Source organism: Neltuma alba, unplaced genomic scaffold (assembly GCF_004799145.2).
Source record: "Neltuma alba isolate B1F8T4 unplaced genomic scaffold, ASM479914v2 tig00010946_pilon, whole genome shotgun sequence".
Classification (NCBI taxonomy): domain Eukaryota; kingdom Viridiplantae; phylum Streptophyta; class Magnoliopsida; order Fabales; family Fabaceae; genus Neltuma; species Neltuma alba.
Window position 1 is genome coordinate 4,292 of NW_021635719.1, and position 18,645 is coordinate 22,936.

Here is an 18,645-nt window from a genome sequence, read left to right on the forward strand (position 1 = left end):
TTGCGCGTGTACCGCACGCCCGAGCTACGTGACAAAATTTCACGCGCCTTGGGTAGCACACGCGCCGAGTGGGAAGAAAGTCGGCCACATGGAATGAAAGGCGTCATGTGACTTTAGGGGGTCCATGGAAATCGAAAAATCTTCCCAAAAAAAAAACTGAGAGAGAGAGTGAGAGAGCTTATTGAAGTCTTTATGCCTTTCGCTTCTTTCTCTCTCTAGTGGCTATTTAGTTATAAGGCTGATAATTGGAGAGAGAAGGAGTGAGAGAGAGAGAAAAAGAGAGAAGAAGAAAGGTTTAGGGAGGAACCCACCTTCATCAGTTTCGCTTTCTAGGAGACCAAAGTGAAACGAACAGAACAGAGAGAGAGAGGGAGAGTGAGAGAAAGAAAGCGAGATGGAAGAAAAGCTCAGAGAGAAGAAGAGAGGGAAGTGAAAGAAAGGAAGAAGGTTTGATGGTGATGGAGATGTGTTGATGACGATGATGATGAGAGAGAACGGGTCGGCAGCATTAACTGCAGAAGAACAAAAACAGTGTGAGAGACTGAAGAGAGAGAGTAAGGTCGTGAACTCGTTCCTTATTATTTCCATTATTTCTCTCTCTCTCTCCCCCTCCTTCCTGCTCCTTCTTATCTCTGTACTCTTCTTCACTCGAAGTTTTCTAACTTTTCTTTCTCCATTCCTCTGTCTCTTTATTTTTGAGGGGAAAAAGCCGAAGTGGCAGAAGCAGTTAGAAATAACTATTAACAGTTGCAGAAGAAGGACCAGAAACAGAAGCAACAGAAGAAGAGCAGAAGTTGGTGTGCTTCGTTTCTCTTTCTTCTGTGGGGGGAAAAAACCCACAAACAAGATCTCATCTCTCTCTTCCTCTCTCTCTCTCTATCCCCCGAACTCGATTACACTTTTAAAGCTTCCCTTTTCTTCTTCTTATCTCTCTGTCACATAAATCTGCAGAGACCCCACTTCAATAAGATCGGCATCAGAAACAATCCCTCTGGATTGCCTTCCAAGTTTCAGAAGATCTATATTTCTATCCCCTTCTATATATCTCTATCTACCTTCATTTATAGCCAGACAATCATACCATAGCATTCTGTTTCGATTAGTACTAGTGTTATTATTTTTAATTCTTTTCTCTCTCGTGTAAATTTTAAATCGGAGACCCTATTTTCATTTTCTAAATTGGGTTATTTGATTTTAACTCGAATTAACACCACATTCAGTAGTTGTGGCTACTACAAGGAGGCTGCCTTCAGATTCTGGTGGTGCCTTCGCAGACTGGGCAACCACATCCTCTGCCGGACGCGCCGCCGCGCCCCGACGATCTCTCCCTGGGATTCAATGCCGGTCCCGCCTCCGCCACCCGGGGGGCTCCGGCCGGAATGTGGTCGGAGGGTCTAGGTCAGTCAACTTTGGCCATTCCGAGATGGGCATGGTGGGCCTTCGAGATGTCTTCGTGGTGGCGTCTGCTTCTCCCTACCATACGACGTCGTCATGCCCGATCCTCACAACGGCGCCATCCACGGCGTCGGCGTTATCCCACTCCTCCCGGCGGGTCCTTGTCTCGACGGTGACACAGGCAACATGCTCAATCTCAGCAGTCATAATCGAAGCCGTAGCAGCGGAATTCAGCTGTGGCAAGATCATTACCTGAAGGAGCACGGCCTTCCCGAGCACAACGGTACGACTAGCTCCGGCAATCTTGCTCTCAGCGGCGGCGGCGGTGGAGGGTTAAGCGGCTCGGCTTTGAGCTCAGGAGGTACAACGTGTCAGGACTGTGGCAATCAGGCGAAGAAAGATTGTAGTCATAGAAGGTGCAGAACTTGCTGCAAGAGCCGAGGTTTTGATTGCCCTACTCACGTGAAGAGCACATGGGTACCCGCTGCTCGTCGGAGGGAACGCCAGCATATGGCTGCCGCCGCTTCCGCTGCAGCCGGTGGTGGTGGTGGGTTCAGTGGAGCTACATCAGTCGCCAAGAAACCTAAACTCGTCGCCTCGCAAACCACTACCGCCTCACGTACTTCTACTTCCAACACAACTCCTCCTCGAAGCTTTGACACTACCTCAAGCCATCAAGGTTTGTATTTATATTCATACGTTAAATCTCTTAAGGGTCAAACATTAGTCTTCGAGAAGCACCGATACGAAACACGACATGATCAAACCGGACAACGTGTATATATTAACAGAGTTTGAGACGTCGTGTCTGGAAGTATTGGTGGTTCTTTACGAGTAGAGTTTTTGTTCGTCGGTGATAGTGTTTATGGTTTTTAAGGAGAATTTGAAGGACATGTAGGGTTTGGGTTGAAATGTGCGTGCAGATGCGAGTTTCAAAGAGTCATTGCCGGGTCAAGTACGTGCGCCGGCTGTGTTCAAGTGCGTTCGTGTTTCGGCGGTGGATGACGGCGGAGACGACGAGTATGCTTATCAAGCAGTTGTGAAGATTGGTGGCCATGTGTTCAAAGGGATTCTGTATGATCAAGGGGTTGAAAATGGAGAAGCCTATCCTAATATCTCTGACCTGCATTTGGGCGGTGGTGGTGGTGGACACGGCGGAAGCAGCGGCGGTGCCGGAAGAAACGGAGCTTCTTCTTCGTCCCCAATGCTTGATCCTTCTGATATATACGCCGCTGCTTCAGGTGGGGCTTTTCTTGCCGGTTCAACATATGGTAATGCCATAAATTGATGAGAAACTGTCTTTCCGAGTGCAAGATATTAATGGAGACGGGCTTGGGAAGGAAGGAAGAAAGAAAGAAACCAAGAATCAAATCATCATCATCAATGAATGAATGACAATGGAGGCCTAAATTTTCCATCTTTTTGCTTATTTTTCATAGTGGGGGATCAATATTTTTATGTCTTTTTAATCTTGTCATATATTATTTTAATTTAAATATATATGCTTTACTTCTTTTACATTTTCAATTTTGTTTCTGCTTCTCTTCTCTATCTCTCTCGTCCCCTCCTCGAGCCCCGATCGATTTTTGTCATTGCATGATATGATGTTAAGTGAAGAAGTTACTTTTGTCTCCCAATTTAGTTTATACGTACCAAATGATCCGAAATGGAATAAAGTATTGAAAGGTATAATATATTTTGTTTTTATTGTTTGTGTTTTCCAGCTTATTGGTTTATAATGAATAATATCTGCTTCCCTTTTGGTAACTATTCCTGCCCTTCATTATTCGTTTCCTTTTGTTTTTGAGGCAAGTTTGTCATCCTAGGTGTACTCCACAGTGTAAAGTATCGATCATAATGAACCTAGAGATCTTTAAAGATAGTTGTGTTACTGTTGCAATGTTTTAAACTTTCTTGCTAGGAGTAGAAAATGATAACTGCATACTTGTCATTGGGATTTCTTGTTGTTTTTTTACTTTTACCTCTAGGGCCTCGTTGAAATTCTCCCTTTATCTTATGTGCAACACACTTAGAAAGCGAATATTGTAATGGTTTGCTTGCCTTGTTGGTTATGGATTAGTGTAGAATAGAAATAAATGTGGGTTTCACTTCACAGTGCTTCTTTAGACTTTGGCATTAGAAGTGGTTGTGAGGTCACCATCATTATATATGGCTGTCATTTTCATCCTGTTTTATTGGTCACCAGTCATTATCTCCATCTCACTACTGATGCCTAAACAGCCTACCAAGTTCCTGTAATCTCACAAGATCCCCCAATAAAATAACACTTGGTTTCCAATGTCCATACACAGTAAAATTTGAAGTGTTTATATGCAAATTAGAAGAATTTTTGTATCTTGCTTTGTGCATGTGTGATGTTAAGTTTCATTGTGGCTTCCTAGTTTTGTCGTACCTGTTATAATCCAGGATAATCATTGTCTGAAATGGGTTGCTTGGATTTTTCAAATATTATATTGCTGGGGAGCAGAATTGGGACAACTCTTGTCTTTGAATCTTGCTTGCTGCTTTTTTTTTTTTGGGGGGGCTTTGTTTTGCTGTTGATAAAGAAGTGGGTTATTGTCCGTCTTCAATGCATGTTTTTCGATGATCTTATCGTGCACATACTTGCTACCACCTTTTCATTGCACTATGTATTTTGTCATGTGGGTTGCATTATAATTGTTTTTCCTTTTCTTGCCGTGCTGTCTTGTGGTGGACTTTGGATTCTATTCTACTCAAGTAAAGTCCAGGAGTATAACTATAAAATTGATTATTGTGGATGGAATAATATTCTCATTCCTTCTACACTTTTGTGTTCTACTGTGGGAAGTTGGATTGATGCTAAAATGTTGAATCTTCCCTTAACAGCAAAGCATTTGGAAACATGGACAACTCTGAAAATGCTGGCTGCCTTAATTTTGTGCAAGTTCCGACAATTGTGTAAATGGTCTTTAACTATTTTTGACAAGTTTTAGAAGGAGAATAAGCAGATTTAAGGAAGTAATGAAATTGGATATCATGGTGCATATTAAATTCTATCTGAACAATTAGATGTTGATGGATCTCCTTGGAGTTTAGTTTTTCTTTTGGGTTAAACGGGTAGGTACTAACGGCCTTAGTTTTCCATTTAAAGGGAAATATTTATGTTCACTTTGTGGAATAAGGCTTGTTTTTGTTATTACCTGCATGGGGTGTGGGTTCAAATTCTTTTTACGATTGGTAAGCTTGATTCTTAAGGCTTGTTTGCATCTGTGATTGATAAATACTTGTAAGCATTTTCAAGTATGTTTATCTCGTATTATGTAAATCACAATTTAAAGGCTGTGATTGTAAACAAGTCCTTAGTAACTGGTTTTTAGGGACTACTTGAATAGTCTTTTTGATGTAATCCATCTGTTCCATTAACGCAAAATCTGGTCCTGGGTCTGTAATTTCGGATGTTTATTTGGTAATTGTCTCATTGGTGCTGGATAATTTGATTTGCTTTGTTTGTTTGGATATGTTTATGCTTAAAACTGCTTTATTCCATGATCTTATGATAAATCTTCTCTCAGGATTGATTGGATTTTGAACTTGTCATTGTCTTCGTACTTAATAAAATCTGAAGTGCGTTTGTGTCATTTTTACAATGTGTAAAATGACAAGCTCGAGTTTATATTGGACAAAGTCAGCTCGATGCGGGGAATCTGACTTGCTGGCTAAATGAATATAAGATAAACATAAATATAAATGAGAGAATATATTATTTAGGCAAATCAACATTCAAAATTTTTTCATCTCTTGGGGTCATTGTAATCTCTGATTTGTGGTGGCATTTGTCCTGTTGGAGTTCCTGTTTAAAGCACTGCAAAGGCTCTGACAGAAACTATTAGGGTTCTGAATTTCGGAATTTGTGACTTTGAGGTGTTTTCTTGTTTCTTGTGACATCGGTGTGGACGAGTAGGGGAGCGTTTCTATTTTCTGTTTGTTATAATAAAGAAATTATCTGGAGAAACTGCACTGATGATGAACAATACTGGGGAAAAAAAGGTTTCATTGTATTTTTAAATTTAGTTTAATGATTGGATGAATTTGATTCGAGCAAGATAATTTTCTGCTTGGCAAGAATTTATTTTAATGGAATTTAAAGTTGGTAATTCATATTTGGAAAGTAATTTTGGGTTTTTATAAGCGGTTTGTTAATTATAATTTTTGAAATACAAAATAAATATAATATATACAATGAGTTTTGTTTTGACGTATATAAAAAATATTTATGGGTAATTTTTATCGTGATGTCAAATAGGACTTTAATTCAATGATACGTTGAAAACAAGTTGCTTCTTGGCTGCGGGAACAAACATCTTTGTATATTTTTTTCAAAGAAGTAAAAGAAAAACTGACACAACAAGCGGGGAAAAATTGATTGATTGTGAGGTTTTGTTCCATTGCGCATAATGCTTTCACATCAAAACGTAAAGTTGATCATTCCCAAAGCTCTGTGTTCTCCATTTGGCGAGATTCAATCTTTTGTGGTTATCTAATTTCTGTATTTGTAAAATTGTGTTCTCTCTTTTCTCAAAAACGACTTAATTGTTTATTTTAATTTATTAATTATTATCATACCTTATACTCTTCTCGTCTTATTTATAAGTAACTTCTAATATGTTTTATTTTAAACTTAATTAACTCTTATTTAAGGTTTAAGTAAAATTGTATAATCATATAAAAAATTTCTCTTTTTATCTTATAAATAGGATAAAAAACTTTTTTTTTTTTCTATTAGCCTTCTAAATATGATCATATCTTGACTCTCAAATATTCTATGTTCAGACGACCACTCAACTCGTATAATCAAAGAGAGTACAAAGAAAGTGCATAAATTTTGGTTGGTGCATATTTTAAGATTTGATTTAACATAGATGCTAAGATACATGGCTTTTGAAAATATGTCTTTTGAAGATATGTTACATGTAAGCTTTCTAGACTTGATGATATGTCATGCAATCAAGTTAATATAACAGTTATATACCTAATTTATAGATAAATTAAGAAAAAAAATTTAGGTTAAGTTTTTTTTATATCTGTCATATCAAGTTTTTTAATTACACGTAGTCATATTTTTTTTGGTTTTATATAAATTTATAATTAAATGTTAGTATTTTAAAAATAGGACATAGATATGGTCATATATGATTAGAGAATTTAACACAACGGATACAATGAACTTGATGTAAGTAGTGTCTTTAAGAAAATTAGTTGAGTTAATTATTACATTCATAATAAGTATGTATTGGTTTTTTTTAAATTATCTTTTTTAATTATGTGTATTAGAATTATCTCATTCTAAATACCTCCTTAATATGTGCAATATCAATGAGGATGGTTTACACAAAGTTGATTGATGTCTTATATTTAAAGTTGAAATAAACTTGTTATCTAGTTTTTATAGTTAAAATGGAAGGCAATATATAAAAAAAAGGTCTCATGAGATGAATAGGTCTAAAATTAAAGAGATATATGTCCTAAGCTAATGTATATGTGTGATATATGATTTATTGATGCTTCAAGAGGGTTTATTGCACCAATCCAAAATACTAATGCACATTACGAGGATACATCAAGGCTTTGTCTATTTACTGATAAAGTCATGGCTTTGGTTTCTCTATAGAGCAGATCATTTGCACAAACTTGTGCAGATGAAATTATGAATGTGTCATTTGAGTTTCGAATTGAAATACAAATATGAGACTTTTAGTTTAATTTGCAATTAAGTTTTAGAGATTGGTTAGTAAAGAAATTGAACAAGAAAGTCATGAGTATAATAGCCTCGCATGCATTGGTTTTACAAAGTGTGGAATTAGTTGTTGCGTTTATTTTAGTTTATAATATAAAATTTTAATATATTTTATCTCTCAAATTTATAATTTTTTTAAAAATTATTCTCAGTGAATTCACATGTTAAAAGAAGTTTTCATTGATAGGGTATTTCCAATTTTTTTTTAAATAAAAGAGGTTTTTTTTTATGGAAACTAACGCTTTTTTTAAATAAATAATTAACTAAATATTTATAGAATTGGAGGTGATTTGTGTTCAAAAGCAATTCATGTATGCCACAAAACTAGGATTCACACCAACGTCCATTATCTGGCTGGATATTTTCGGCTTATGAGATGCTTTTTTTCGATATTATTGTCTATGTTGTTAGGCGTAATTTTCTGTAAACTTTTTTTAATTAATAAATTTATTGCTTTTAATATATTCCTCTTGTCCTTAATACATGACTAATTATTGAGTTAATTTTAGTTTTAAATTTAAGATTCATTTCTCATGTTTATCAATTTTCTTAAATTACTCGTATTGATACTCTCTCGACATAATGAAGTAGGAGAGGAAAGAAAGTTATTAAAAAAGATGATTATGGTATTTTAGAAAAAATATATCATATTTGTTATGATTAACTAACTTACCTAATATTTTTAATATAATTAAATTAATTAAATAGATCTTATATTAAAGAGTTCAGGTAAAAAATAAAAGAGTGGTATGGGAATATGAGGGGCATTTCATTGGCTCGGTCATGTTTGGTTGGTAGCGTCCAATTTCGATTCCATTCTTTACTTGACCAGATTTCGATTACATTCCGAAGAGGGAGATATTCTCACAAGTTTATGGTTCATCTTCATTTCGTCATTTTTTTTAAATGCTCTTTTATTATTATATCATGATTATAGTGTTTTTATTTTGTGATAATTTAAGAGAGATTCTATTACCATAATATATTGATTATTGATAAATAAAAATGATTCAATTAATAATTCAAAAATGTCTTTTATAGATCAAATTATTAAGAATATAAATTTTCTTTTTCATTTTTCAATAGATGTAACAAATGATAAACAAATAATTTAATTCTATTACCCAGACAGCCATTTCCACTACTCTATTCTATGATATGTACCTTATTTTCATTCATACTTGTTCAGTTTCACTCCTTTAACAACAATAGCACTTAACTGAGTAGTGTGATTAAATTTTATATTTATATTGAATTTTATTTTGTTTAAAGTGTTTTTTCTGTCTTGATAGAAAAAACAAAATGTTTGATTAAAATAGATTTGTGGAAGGTGACAGTGGGCAATTGATATATAGTTATTAACTTTTTTTTTTTTTCAACCACACGTAAGCATCTTTTTATTCAAGGTAATCCCTATTTGAAGTACTGTTACTAAATGTGGGTATTTTTTTCACCGAAAATATAAATATTAGTTTCCTACACTGTGAGGGACTAACTCCTTCCATTGGATATAAACCCCTTGATTAGGTATTAAGTGCTCATTTGAAGATACTTACACCCAGTGACCCCTTTGGGCCGTCACTATATCAGAGTGGCCCGGTAAGAGATTATCAGTGGCCCAAATGACCCTCAGAGTACATGGGTCACAGTTATAATAACATTGTCCAAAAAGGTTATGGGCCTTTCGTAGTTTTTGGGCCCAAGCCCATATAATGCCAAAACAATATGGTTTCAACTGGGGGATTGTAATGAGACGACGTGGGATCAGCTAATCCAGTATACAACCATCTTTATGGGCAGAAATGCTGAACTGTATTGAGAAAATATACATGTGCCACGTGTCAACTTCTTAACGCCTTAGTGAGCCAAAGGTGCGATATCCTCATTCCTCAATGCTCCCTCCTTTTTCATAATTTGTCTTTATCTATGAAAAACATTTACAAGATGTTTCAAGTTGGGAAAATGACAAAAAAAAAAAAGTTAAAAATTTGTAAATGTCAAATAAGAAATGTTAACAAAGATTTCTTGTCATTTGTAAATTCAGTATTGTCAATACCAAATAAAATGTTATTACTAAATCTGATTTAGAATTTAGTAATTTCTAGCTTTTTTTTTTGGTTATTCTCTCTTTCAAATTTTCTTAGCTAGTTTTCTATTTTGTCCTTATTTTATTTTATACTCAATATACTCTTCCGGTCCAAAATATAAGTTTTCTGGAAGAAGATTTTGGTTCAAAATATATATAAGAGGTTGATAGGGTAATTAATGATAATTTTTTACTTTTACCCCTCATTACAAGAAGGAGAGAGAGTTTCAAATGCAGAAGAGACATAGGAGAATTTTCCCATCACATTCCTTAATAATGATAAAATAGGTAATTTTTATTAATTTAAAACACATCTAATGATTTAACTAATGTCTTATATTATGGACTAAAAGAAGCATTTATTATTTCATTTCTCAAAGCATCATTCATTCATTTTCTTATTATCTTCCCCTTATAAATAAGGATATTTTTAAGGAAAAACTTACAGTTCTTATATATTCATTGTATTTAACCAATGTTAATTAATTTTTTAATTGATGATAATTTGCTCAAATATTTCATATAAAAAGAGATGAAGAGAGTACATTATTGGTCTAGCACCCTAAGTGAAGCAGGTAACCGTTTCTAAAAGAAATGATGATTCATTAATTTAATCCGGGACTGATAAAGCCAATTGGTTCAATAAATTCCCAATTTAGGGTTCATTTAAAATAGTTTAGAAGTAACTTTTTAATCATTATTTAAGAAATATAAGGTAAGTATATGAGAAGAGTTTTGTCCTAACTTATATAAAACATGCTTATTAGTACTTTTAAATGTTATCCCAAATAGGCCCTTAACTAATTGATCGGATTTGTCAGGTGATTGGTTCATTGGTTCTACGGAAGCTGAATTTTAATACAAAATACTAATAACAATGACTATAACCAAATATGCAAATCGACAAAATGGCACCTTCTTTCCCTTTACCGACGCTCCATTTTTAAGAGCCACTTACTAACGAAATTATGATTTGGTTGTTCATGTAACATACTCCCTTCATTTTCATTTATAAGAAACACTTACTTGAAAATATTTTGGAGATATTTAAATATTTAATGCGTTTTCTTTTATATTTATCATTAATTAATTACATGTCTCTCAAATTTTTTCTCACTCATCTCTTTTTCCATTCATTCTCTCTTCCACCCACATTTTCTATAAATAAAAGTGTTTTTAAAAAATAAATTATATTTTTGTATATTTATTGATTTTAACTAATTTTAACTAAATTTTTTGTTAATGTGATTCGGTTAATCATCTCTTACAACACAAGGAAGCATTACAAAAAAATTGACTTTCAGCTGCGACTTAAATATAAAACTTATCGCTGAAAGTTTTCAGTCGCCGCTGAAAAGTCGTTGCTGTAGCAGAGGAAACCTTCAGCGGTGACTTTTAGAAGTTTCAGCGTCGACATTTGTCGCCATTAAAAGACACCACTAACCACCTCCACATCATTGTCACATCACTCCTCCCCGCCACGTCATTGCCCAGATATTTTCACTTTAAATGTGTCTTTTTCAACATTCGAACTCGTGACCACCTCCTTTCATGTCAAATCTTCTTATCATTGAGTCAGATTGAATTTGTTTATTACTATTGTAAAATAAAAAATATATATTAATATATTACACTTTTAGCGGCGACATTATAAAGTCGTCGCTGAAAGTCAGACCTTCAGCAGCGGCACTAATAGTTGTCGCTGAAAGTACCATAGAATGTCGTTGCTGAAAGTAAACCTAGTGATTACATCACCTTCTGCTCGAAGGTATACTTTCAGATGTCGCCGCTGAAAGTCTTAGTTTTGGTAGTGACTTTTTAGTGTCTCCACTAAAAGTCCACTTTTAACGGCGACTTTTTTTGTTGCCGCTAAAAGTCGTTATCTAAATTTTTTTTTTTGTAGTGAAGGGAGGGAGTATGTATTTGAGGATATTAAGGTTGAATTATCTAAATTTGAACCTCCAGATTCTAGTCAGGTGGAAGATGATGAAGGAAGCTTAGCTTTCTCTTTTGAAGAAACGGTCAAAAATTTGAAATATTGGTCAAAATTGATTATATTTAATTATGGGTGAATGAGGTACATTTGTCATATTCACAAGTAATACCTGTAATTCTTTGGCAAGAGTGTATTGTTGTCAAAATGATATTGGCATATTGATAAGAGAGCCATATTATTCATAATTTGTAAATGATATGCTTTCTTATAAATTTTACAATTGCTATACTAATAAGTGATTGGAACAAATGTAAAAATAGTACGTACATTGGATCCATCCCATGAGCGGGGGTCATGGCCAATAATTGCATATAATGTCGCACTCTCATGAGAAAAATTTTTTGTCTTGGGAGCTCTGATAGTGGTTGGGGTTTTCTCTCTCTTGGGAACTGTGCTGAGAACTTTGTGAGGAATGGCTGATACAGGGCAACGGAAAATACCACCGGATCGCAAATCAGATGAAGACTGCAACGAGAAGAATAAGAAGAAAAAAGTTGAAGAACCAGTGCAAGCTATAATGGATGATCAAATGGAGGAACGAGCTGAGGAGGAGCACCAGCCGGTGGAAAGAAATAGGACCTTCCCATCGTACAAAGCCTCTTTAATGGGGTTTAATGGAGTTGCTCATGGTGCTTGCCCAATGGAGGAAGAAGACCTATTTAACGCTGAAAATGACATCCACTGGAGGCTACCGGAAGAATCGGAAGAGCTTAAAAAGCAGATGGAGGTATACCCTGTGGTCCCTATAACAGAGGAGGAATTTAACGAGTGGTGCCAACCCTGGAACTATACGTTGGTGTTAACAGTTCTAGGGAGGAGATTTAATGTGTATGTTCTGAAAGAATACTTGCGTGCTCTTTGGGGTTTCTCTGAGTTCGAGCTAATTGATCTTCCAAACAATTACTTCCTAGTTCGCTTCGCTGAAACCGAACAATGGAGAGCTCGTTATAGAACAGTCCTATATGAAGGCCCGTGGGTGGTCAAGCAACATTGTGTTCTGATACAAAGGTGGTCGCCCTATTTCAATCCTTACCAAAATCCTCTGAGAAGAGTCGCTACTTGGGTGAGGATTCCTGATGTACCCATGCACTGTTATAACAGTCACTGCATCACCAGAATAGGTGATCGAATAGGCCAAACGCTGAAAGTTGATATCAATACTCTGAGTGATGGCCTACACACGAACGGGACGAAAGTTGAGAGAGGAAAATATGTGAGAATCTGTGTGGAGCTGGACTTGCAGAAGAAGCTGGTATCCCGAGTCATTGTTGCGGGAGAAATCTTTAACGTGGAATATGAAGGCTTGGGGGTGATATGCTTTGCGTGTGGTAGATTCGGTCATAGACGAGAAGCGTGCCCATGGAAAGTAAGCATGGCCACGCCAGAAGCAAATGCTGCAACAACAGAACCGGCAGTATTGGCTCCGACGAAAGTGCCGGCGAAGAGCAACCCTGATACGGACGAGCCATTTGGCGTGTGGATGATTGCCGGAAAATCCTCCAAAGCTTGACTTCCGAGACAAGGAGAGCAGAAGGTAGGGCTGCGCCCTATAGCGGGTCAGACGAGAACAAGGCGAACGGAACAGGCTTTTGCGCACAAATCAAGGTTTTCAGTATTTGAAGATTGGGAAGAAGAGGAACATATGGAAGGAAATTTGCCTGTAAATGCGGGCGAGGAAGCTGTCAATCCTGACATGGAAGGAAAGGCCATTGTCCTGGTTCAGAAAAAGAGAGCTCTGGAAGGGGTAAAGGAAAAAACACGACACACTAGGCAAGAAGTGGGAAGAAAGGAGAATCAAAGGTCAAAAACGTTTTTGAAAATCCAAGGGAAAGAGAACTTGCCGCCCTTAAATGGGCCGAGTCTTGGGGCTGGAACAACTAGAAATGGGAGGGTCCAAATGCTGGAGATGGGCCAAACATCAGGTCAGTCGAGTCAACCTAAGGAGAAAGGTCACCGAACCCATAAAGTCATCATGGGCAATGTAGAGAGGCAAAACTTAAAAGTAAATGAGGCTCAATCAACAAAGTTAGCAATGTGTGAACTGGAAGCCCAAAGTCCCTCATACAATGCCCCGATCCTCATGGCTGAACAAACAGGAACAGTCCAAGGGAATGCACTTGACATGATACCAGAAGATAGTTTGAATCCGAAACCGCCAGATCCTACGGTTGAACTCCCCGTGAGAGTGGAAGACAAGGCTTTAGGAAAAGACTCAAAGGTAGTCAATGCGAAACAGGGGCGACCTGGTACAGGTGAACGAGGCCATTGACGGCCCACTTATCCCTTTCTTCTTTTCCATGATTATTGCTTCTTGGAACTGTAGGGGAGCTGGTAGCCGGAACTTCCCTATCCTAATAAGAGACATGGTTAAAAAATTCAAAATTGATATTTTCTGCCTCATGGAGCCACGCATAAGTGGAGACAAGGCAGATGGTGTGGTAAGGAAATTAGGCTTCACTCATTGGATTAGAATAGAAGCAAATGGATTTTCGGGGGGAATCTGGCTTATGTGGAACGAAGCAGATTTTTCCATTTCGTATATATGCTTTACGGCTCAACTCTTACACTGTAGAGTAAGTAACAAAAACCATCCGAATGGGGTGATACTTACTACCGTCTATGGAGAGACGAGTGTCCGAGGGAGATTGGTACTTTGGGAGTCCCTCAAAGCGATCGCCAGTACAACCACGGAACCCTGGTTAGTCTTCGGGGATTTTAATGCCTATATGTCGCCAAGAGACAAAGAGGGCGGAGGTAGTCCAAATGAAATAGCCATGAACCACTTCCAAGGGTGCATAGATGACTGTGGTTTGATGGAATGTGAGATAAGGGGAGGCAGGTTCACATGGGAGAGAACAGGCTTAAAGGAGCGACTAGATTGGGTTTTCCAAAACTTATCTTGGACAGAAAGCTTCCCGCAAACTATAGTCTCACACGAGATAAAATATAAATCTGATCATCGGCTCTTGATAATCCAATCAGATACTCAAGAAAATCACAGGAGGGGACACAGAAAATTTATGTATCAAGTTGCGTGGGAGCTTGAGGGCAGCCTAAATGAAGTCATGTCATCAGCTTGGAATAACAGAACCTGGGTAGAAGGGGTCGAAGTGTTCCACCGAATCACACCAGAATGGCATGACCAGCACATGGGAAATCTGATAGTGAAAAAGAAAGAACTCATCAGAAGATTGGAAGGTGTCGATAAAAAAAGATTAATGTTTGACCATCCAGGACTTACAAGGCTCGAAAAGAAACTGTGGGGTCAATATCACAAAATAACATTGCAGGAGGAATTACAATGGTACCAAAGGTCAAGATGTAAATGGCTACAATGGGGAGACAGAAACACTCGGTTTTTCCATGCTGCCACTATACTCCGACGGAGGAGACAAAGAATAGACGCCCTAAAGAACGACAACGGAGAATGGGTTGAAGAGCCAGAGATTTTAAAGCAGATGGCGTGTGACTTCTATAAGACCCTATACACCAAAGATGCAAATATTCAATCTTCAGCCGGCTGGTATGCAAATTTCCCCTCCCTAGCCAATCATGAGATAGAATGGCTGCAAAGACCAGTGGACTCCAATGAGATCAAAAACGCTGCTTTTGATATGGGAGCTTTTAAAGCCCCTGGGCCAGATGGACTCAATGCACACTTTTTTCAAACACACTGGAATCTGGTGGGAGGAAAAATATGTGAATTAGTCAAGAGCTTCTTCAGAGAACCAGCAAGAGTGAAGGACATTAATCAGACTCGTATTGTCTTGATCCCCAAAGGCGATAACCCAGTGCATCTAAAAGACTTCAGGCCGATCTCCCTCTATAATGTTAGCTTCAAAATCCTCACAAAACTTCTTGCCACCCGCTTCAAGAGAGTGATGGATAAATTGGTGAGCCAAGAACAGTGTAGCTTCATATCAGGGCGATCTAGTAGTGATAACGTTATTATAGCTCAAGAAGCCATTCATACCATGAGAACTAGGAGAAGCAAGAAGGGATTAGTGGCGGTGAAAGTGGATATGGAGAAAGCTTATGACAGATTGGACTGGGATTTTATCAAAGACACCTTGGTTTGTATTGGTCTCCCAGGGATTTTGGTGGAAGTCATTATGTCATGCATCTCAACAGCTTCTATGAAGATTCTTTGGAATGGGGAGGAAAGCGCTGAATTCAAGCCATCAAGAGGTCTAAGGCAAGGGGATCCACTCAGTCCGTACATTTTTGTTCTTGCCACGGAAAGACTTGGACAACTAATTAAGTCAAAATGTGAGGAAAGAAGATGGAAACCGTTGAGATTCAAACGTACAGGACCATGTGTCTCTCATCTGTTTTTCGCGGATGACCTTATACTCTTTGCTGAAGCCTCGACAGATCAGATGATGGTAATAAAGCACGTCATGGAGAGCTTCTGCCTTGCTTCAGGACACCGTGTGAATCTGGAAAAATAAAAAATGTTGTGTTCTCGTGATGTCAACCACAACAGGGCCCTGGAACTGAGCCAAATCTTGGGCATTGGGCTCACAGTGGATCTGGGAAAGTACCTAGGAGTTCCTCTGATACATAGCAAGTTCACTAAACGGCTTTTCTCACCTATTACCCAAAAGGTACAAAAGAAACTCTCATCATGGAAAAGCCGGTATCTAAGCTATGCGGGGAGGTCAGTTCTCATAAAGGCGGTGCTGAATGCCATTCCTAGCTACCAGATGCAGACACAGCTCCTCCCGAAAGGTGTGATAGGGGACATAGAAAAGGCAAGTAGGAGATTCTTGTGGAGTCAGGATACAGGAAATAGGCGAAGCCATTTGGTATCATGGGACACAATCACTGAAAAGAAGAAGAGTGGGGGACTGGGTTTCAAGAACCTACGCCAACAAAACGAAGCGTTTATCATGAAGTTGTGCTGGAGCTTAATCACCAAAAGAGATGCCCTTTGGACTCGGGTCCTCAGAAGCAAATATAGCTGCGGGAATGATGAAGTCCCCGGAGTTTACTACAAGAGAGTAGCCTCGATTACCTGGAGGTCCATAGTTAAGGTGTGGGAAAAATTTATTCAAGGCGTGGGGAAGAAAATTAACAGTGGAAGTAATACTGACTTTTGGTGGGACTTGTGGACCCCATTGGATCGCCCCCTCATAGCATATACAAATGGGTGTTCGGGTTTGGATATCAGAGCAAAAGTCAAGGACTTTACCCTCGAAAACGGTACCTGGGCGGTGCATAAGTGGCAGGGAGTACTACCGGCTAGTATCATATCGATCCTCCTGCGTATTAAACCACCCTCAAACAATACCAAGGATGTGTTCATATGGAGACCTGCTACGGATGGGAGTTTTTCTGTCAAGTCAGCGTATGGATTTATAAGTCAGAGGCAGGTGTCGTGGAGGGATCGTTGGTGGTCTAAACTCTGGAAGTGCCGTGTATTAGAAAGAGTAAAATTCTTCTTATGGCAAGTTTCTCATGAGAGAATAGCCACTAACTCATTCAGAGCTCAACGAGGGATCTCAAACACATCAACTTGTCCTTTTAATTGCCAAAGTGAGGAGAGCGTTATACATGTTTTGAGGGACTGTGAGAGAGCGAAAAACTTCTGGCTATCTTTAATTCAACCTAATTTTGTTTCTAGATTTTATGCTCTTAACTTGCAGGAATGGCTTTCTTGGAATGCTACACAAGATCCAGCTAACGTGAAATTCTCAAAGTGGGATTGGCTTCAAGTGTTCATGCTTGGATGCTGGTTACTCTGGACTTCCAGGTGCGCGTATGTCTTCGAGGGCAAAACAAAGAACACCAGGGAACTGATCCAGAGGTGCACATATCACTTGATGGAAGGCGTGATAAATCAACAATTTAAACATGACATTTTCAAGGTATCCACTAAAGCGGAAACCAGATGGACCCCACCTCCAATAGACGCCATTAGACTAGATGTGGATGGCTCTGTACGGGAACATCAGGCTGCTGCTTGCGGGGGAGTGATTAGAGATCATGAAGGGAGTTGGCTCATGGGTTTTCAACGGAACCTGGGCTGCTGCTCTGTTATGGAAGCCGAATTAATGGCTATCCAGATGGGCTTACGAACGTGCCAGCAGATGGGATTTTCCAGGGTTATGCTTTACACGGACTCACTAGAAGCTTTCAACCTATTGATGCGAAACCATGTTGAAGAACATCCTTTGAGAAACCTCATCACAGATACACGAGAGCTGATCTATGGGAATTGGTCCGTAGAAATGCACCATACTGGTAGAGAAATTATTAAGTGTGCTGATTTTCTAGCTAGGACAGGACACCATGACTCCTTTGATACGATATTACTACAAGATGTGCCGGCGGGATGCGCGAGGATAGTGTCTGACGACCAGCTTAGTGTCGAAGCTTGGAGCTAGCTGCTTCGTTTTCTGGGTTTTCCTGTTTCGTGTCTTGTATTCCTTTTAGTTTCTGTTGTTTTGTCTTCAAGCCTTGGCTTGTCTCTCTTTCCCAAAAAAAAAAAAAAAAGTGATTGGAACAATGAATTTGTTGATCCTACATTTTATGATTATTCTGTATTGGCTAAAAGTAAAACTATTCAACTTGTTTTTCAAGTATATGTTTTCTATGCAATTAAATTTTTTAATCCTCCGATATGCAATTTTTTAAGAAATTTTTAGCCCTTAATCTTTTGTGCATTCCTATAATAAACCTTACAAATAAATCATATAATAATTTTTTTAAGGAAAAAATTAAGGTGAAATAAGTTTTGAGCTTAATAGGAGTAGAGCAAGTCTTATGATTCATATTAAAATTTTTAATCCTTCAATATGAAATTTATAGTACTTAATCTTTGGTGCATTCCTATAATAAACCTTACAAATAAATCACATAATAATTTTTTTGAGAAAAAAAATTAAGGTGAAAGTTCTGAGATTAACTGGAGTAGAGCAAGTCCTATGATTCAAAGCATCCACAAAAGATACTCCTCCGGTCTTAAATATAAGACCCCTTTTGTAGTGTAAATTACACTACAAAAGGGGTCTTATATTTAGGACCGGAGGAGTAATAGATTTATATGTTAGTGACGTGAAAAGTTTCTAGATAAAAAGTTTTAGGTTCGATTCCATTTGTAACTTCAAGTTGTAAGTGTTTACATGTTCAAATAAAAAGAAAAAACACTCATAAAAAAGTAATTATATTACTCCCTCTGATCCACAATATTAGTTATTTTAACTAATTCATCAAAATAAAAAAATGGTTGTTAGCTCATTAAAATTGGGTCAAATTGAAATTTTTTTCCTCAACTTTACTCATATTAAATGAAGTTGTGTAGAAGAAAGAAAAACATAAGGGTATGTTTGGCTCAATGAGAGGAAGGGAAGGGGAGGGATTTTAATGGAGGAAAGGCGGGGAGAGGAG

General features: G+C 37.7%; 1 pseudogene; it reads left to right on the top strand.

The window, feature by feature from the left end:
- The first annotated feature begins 478 nt into the window (after window positions 1-478).
- LOC114760197 (protein LATERAL ROOT PRIMORDIUM 1-like) lies at window positions 479-2,915 on the top strand (annotated as a pseudogene).
- Window positions 2,916-18,645: the final 15,730 nt, after the last annotated feature.